Below are 5,971 nucleotides of genomic sequence, written 5' to 3' on the forward strand. Positions count from 1 at the left end.
TTCCTTCCTGTCTCTCCAGCAAGAACCTATTCCCTATTGCAAAAAAAAACCCCTCTCAACAACAAAAGAAAAAGATGAAAGCAAGAATGACTGGGGGACAAACAAATAGCACTCTCTCCCAAGTCGCTTTAAGGCAGGGGTCCCCTACCCCCAGCCATAGAGTGGACTGGTACCGGTTGAAGCTTCTTATGAGAATCTCACGCCTGGTGATCTGAGGTGGAGCTGAGGCAGTGGTGCCAGCACTGGGGAGTGTACATACGGTGAGTTGTATAATTATTTCATTATATGTTACAGCGAAACAATCATCGAAGTAAAGTATATAATAAACGTAATTGGCTTGAATTGTTCTGAAACCATTTTGTGGGAGAGTCGTCCTGTACGAAGCTGGCTCCTTGCCACAAAGGCGGGGACTGCGACCGTAAAGGCAGGCACGTCTGCCCTGGCCGCCTCTGAAGCTGTGACTGAGGGCTCAGTGGACATCGGGTGGCCCGGCCGTGTCAACGCCTGTCAATCTGTGGGTGACACGTGTGGCCGAGGTTCCACAGTCCCCTGCGTCTCACACAGTGCCCCTCCCTGTCCCAGCCGCATGGCCACACTCTACAGACCTGGAGGAGACACGCTTGCCGATGACCAATTCCCTACTCAGAGTCAGCTGGCAGCGTGGCAGTGGAGGTGGCTGGATCCCACACAGTTGGCCACGCAGTTCACAGCCCGGGCCCGGCAGCTTGAAAAACACACACAGCGCATGTGCCTACGTGCCCCAACTCCCAAGGGGAGAATGGAGGAGGGAGTGCAGCGTGGCTGTTCTCCCTGGGGGGTGTTTTCTCACTCTCCCTCTCCCTCCCTCTCGCTGCCTTTCACAAGCACGCGTGCTTATAGCAAATTTTAAAAAAAATGAGTCTACTTGTTGAAGATTAAGCCCCTCTATGGCTTCCATCTAAGAGGACAAACTACTAGGTTATTAGGAAGGTCATGATGTATTTTTCTTTGTGTTTCTAGGCAAAAATGTGTCCTGCCCTTCCCGACAACCTGGTATTTAAAAACAAACACTCTTGCGTCAGAGTGAAGGCTCTAGTGCCTTCTGGCTTCCTCCTATGTTTCTCGGGAATAAGAGTCATATTTACTTTGCAGTTGATAGAGAATAAAGGTGCCGGTTTTGTGGGAAAGTTTGCCGGGCTAGTAAGCAGCATTCCTAGTTCCTTGGGAGCTTGGCTTGAAAGTACAGGGCAAGAAAAAGTGATTCCTGGTCACAAATGTGAGACACATGGATTCCTGAAAGGCTCTGAGGATTCCATTCCGCAGTTAGGGTGTCTGTTTAGTTCAGAGTCCCCAGCTTACTCCCCCCGACCCCAAGTCCCCCCTCGTGTCACCTACTTCCTTCCCTCCTAGGAGTCTGCCTTAGGAAATGCTATATCAGGCCAGCAGGTGGCGTGGTGGTTAAGGGCACTGGATGCCCACGTGGCTGGCCACGGTTCAAGTCCTGGACCCGGCAGCTTGCTTTCTCACTTTCTCTCTCTCTCTCTCTGTCCCTCTCTGGTCAAGTTAAAAATAAATAAATAAATAAATAAAGTTAAATAAAATAATTCTAAAATTAAAAAAAGAAGAAAATGTTGTATCAAGGCAGATGCTTTGGGATCCAAAGCCTGCTTCTTCTTTTTTATTTTTTTCCTCTTCATTCTGAAACAGTGGTTCTGGACTCCGCTTATGCTCATTAGTATTCCATAGAAAATGGAACTGGGGCCAGTGGACACCATAATGGTTATGTTGCTGAACTCCCACGTAGTCCACCACGGTTCAAGTCCCAGACCCGGCAGCTTAAAACTCACGTCTGGCACATGTGCATGTCAGCCCAAAATCCCAAGAGGAGACTAGAGAAGAAGGGATTGTGATGTGGCCACCCCCCTGGGAGGTGATTTCTCTTTTTCTGCCTCTCTCCATCTCTGGTGGGCACACATGCCATATGCAAAAATCTCTCTCTAAAAACTATGGGGCTTACGGTCACTGTTTAAATATGACAATGAGGTTTTTATTCATGTGGCTGAATTTACATTATCCTGGGGAAGGTAGACCTACACCTGGGAGCTTTTTTTTTTTTTTTTTTTTAAATTTTTTATGAGATTTTTGCTATAGGGCATGTGGGCTCCCAGGAGGCATAGAAAGAGAAAGTGAAAAATCACCCCCTGGGGGATGGCCACGCCCCAATCTCTTCTCCGTTCTCCTCTCGGGATCTTGGGCATGCATATATGCCCAGTGTGAATTTTAAGCCTCTGGGTCAGGGGCTTGAACTGTGGTCAACTACATGGGAGTCCAGTAATGTAACCACTATGCCATCTTCTGGTCCTGAGAGAGCAGTTTTTAATTGTGAGATTTTTATTGCCCAATCTCTGCGGTTAACTGGACAAACGCCAAAGCCCTGGGGTTCTCTTCCAAACCACGCCACATTCTCAGAATATCTAACTGAGCTTCATTTAAGCTGACAGAGGAGTGAGGACAACTCCCCCCTTCGCTTCTGAAACCTGCAGTGGTTCCCACGGTTCGTGCAGCAATGCAGCTATAGCCCAGCCTCTACGAAGCCTTCAAGAAAAGAACAGCCACATTAACTCCACCCACTTGGGGTACGTTTTTAACTGCCTTTGCCCTAGGGGAATGCAAGGCCCTCTTTTGTGAAGCTCAGGGCACATGCCACAGGCCAGCTCGCTTGGGAGAAGGAATCACCATTCTGGGCAGAAAGGCAGCTCCCGACTGCTCCGCTCAGCTCCGGCACACGGCTGCCTGGGACATGGCAGGAAGCCAGCCCGGAGCCCCAGCCCTGAGTTTTAGCCATAGGGGTGCACAGACCTGGAAAGGCTAGTCTTGGGGAATGTGAAAAGGGCCCCTTGGGGAGATTCTAACTACCCACTCCTCTTGGCAGAGTCGAGAGCACCCCACAGACTCCTTCCAATAGGTGCTAAGAGCGGGCGTGTCCTCGGCAGTGTCCCCCTCAAAGAGGTGCCTGTACCATGTCTCAGGTGTCACTGAGAACCTCGAAGCAGGTAGTAAACATTGCCCAGCCCATCTTTGAGCCCACTAGAGCTGCAGAAAAGGGAGAGGGGCTGAGGAGGGCCTCCAGGAGTGAAAAGTCATACCAATAGGGACAGCGGGAGCCACATCTTGCAGAAAGGGGCTGGTTTGGGCTCAATAAGAGCACATTGTAACAGCTCTTAATGTGCTCAGCACTAAGGAGTACATGTAACAACTCTCCATGTGCTCAGTACTGACTAGTATATTGTGACAACTCTCCATGTGCTCAGTACTAACTAGTACATGTAACAACTCTCCATGTGCTCAGTACTGACTAGTATATTGTGACAACTCTCCATGTGCTCAGTACTAACTAGTACATGTAACAACTCTCCATGTGCTCAGTACTGACTAGTATATTGTGACAACTCTCCATGTGCTCAGTACTAACTAGTACATGTAACAACTCTCCATGTGCTCAGTACTGACTAGTATATTGTGACAACTCTCCATGTGCTCAGTACTAACTAGTACATGTAACAACTCTCCATGTGCTCAGTACTGACTAGTATATTGTGACAACTCTCCATGTGCTCAGTACTAACTAGTACATGTAACAACTCTCCATGTGCTCAGTACTGACTAGTATATTGTGACAACTCTCCATGTGCTCAGTACTAACTAGTACATGTAACAACTCTCCATGTGCTCAGTACTGACTAGTATATTGTGACAACTCTCCATGTGCTCAGTACTAACTAGTACATGTAACAACTCTCCATGTGCTCAGTACTGACTAGTATATTGTGACAACTCTCCATGTGCTCAGTACTAACTAGTACATGTAACAACTCTCCATGTGCTCAGTACTGACTAGTATATTGTGACAACTCTCCATGTGCTCAGTACTAACTAGTACATGTAACAACTCTCCATGTGCTCAGTACTGACTAGTATATTGTGACAACTCTCCATGTGCTCAGTACTAACTAGTACATGTAACAACTCTCCATGTGCTCAGTACTGACTAGTATATTGTGACAACTCTCCATGTGCTCAGTACTAACTAGTACATGTAACAACTCTCCATGTGCTCAGTACTGACTAGTATATTGTGACAACTCTCCATGTGCTCAGTACTAACTAGTACATGTAACAACTCTCCATGTGCTCAGTACTGACTAGTATATTGTGACAACTCTCCATGTGCTCAGTACTAACTAGTACATGTAACAACTCTCCATGTGCTCAGTACTGACTAGTATATTGTGACAACTCTCCATGTGCTCAGTACTAACTAGTACATGTAACAACTCTCCATGTGCTCAGTACTGACTAGTATATTGTGACAACTCTCCATGTGCTCAGTACTAACTAGTACATGTAACAACTCTCCATGTGCTCAGTACTGACTAGTATATTGTGACAACTCTCCATGTGCTCAGTACTAACTAGTACATGTAACAACTCTCCATGTGCTCAGTACTGACTAGTATATTGTGACAACTCTCCATGTGCTCAGTACTAACTAGTACATGTAACAACTCTCCATGTGCTCAGTACTGACTAGTATATTGTGACAACTCTCCATGTGCTCAGTACTAACTAGTACATGTAACAACTCTCCATGTGCTCAGTACTGACTAGTATATTGTGACAACTCTCCATGTGCTCAGTACTAACTAGTACATGTAACAACTCTCCATGTGCTCAGTACTGACTAGTATATTGTGACAACTCTCCATGTGCTCAGTACTAACTAGTACATGTAACAACTCTCCATGTGCTCAGTACTGACTAGTATATTGTGACAACTCTCCATGTGCTCAGTACTAACTAGTACATGTAACAACTCTCCATGTGCTCAGTACTGACTAGTATATTGTGACAACTCTCCATGTGCTCAGTACTAACTAGTACATGTAACAACTCTCCATGTGCTCAGTACTGACTAGTATATTGTGACAACTCTCCATGTGCTCAGTACTAACTAGTACACATTGTAACAACTCTCCTTGTGCTCAGTACTAACTGATATGTTGTAACAACTCTTCATGTGCTCAGTTCTAACTAGTATATTGTGACAGCTCTTCGTGTGCTCAGTACTAGTGAGTACATTGTGACAACTGTTCATGTGCTCAGTACTAGTGAGTACATTGTGACAAGTCTTGGTGTGTTCAGTACTAACTAGTACATTGTAACAACTCTTGAGGGGTACCATTTGTTATGGTTGGAGCATGTCTCCTCAGAACTCATGTGTTGAAACTTGGTGGCTATTGTGATGGTATTAAAAGAGCAGAAACTTAATCCAGCTATGGTGTTAAGAGGTGAGGCTTTGGGGCCAGGAGGTGGCACAGTGGTTAAGGCACTGGATCCCACATGGCCAACTCTACGGTTCAAGTCCTGCACCTGGCAGCTTGGAAAACACCCCTGGTGTGTGTGCCTAAAAACCCAAGGGGAGAATAAAGGAGAAGGGGTTGCATCGGGGCCATGTCAGCTGGGTGAGGTCCCGTCACTGGACACTAGTGGCTTTATGCAAAGAGGGGGAGGGACTGGATTCATGCCTCTGTGTCACCTCAGGTCTCTGCAGATCCCCACAGCAGGAAGACTCTCCACTATGTGGTCCTTTTAAAAAAATTTTTTGAGAGGTTTTTTATATAGGGCACGTGCGCTCACCATGGGGCCATGTCAGCAGAGTGAGGTCCCGTGACTGGACACTAGTGGCTTTATGAAAAGAGGGGGAGGGACTGGATACATGCCTCTGTGTCACCTCAGGTCTCTGCAGATCCCCACAGCAGGAAGACTCTCCACTATGTGGTCCTTTTAAAAAAATTTTTTGAGAGGTTTTTACTATAGGGCACGTGCGCTCACCAGAAAGACAGGGAGACAGAAAGTGAGAAGTCGCCCACCCAGGGGGGATGGCCACGCCGCAATCCCTTCTCCTCCATTCTCCTCTTGGGATTTGGGGCAC

The sequence above is a fragment of the Tupaia chinensis genome, unplaced genomic scaffold, assembly GCF_000334495.1.
Source record: "Tupaia chinensis unplaced genomic scaffold, TupChi_1.0 Scaffold000283_1, whole genome shotgun sequence".
NCBI lineage: Eukaryota > Metazoa > Chordata > Mammalia > Scandentia > Tupaiidae > Tupaia > Tupaia belangeri.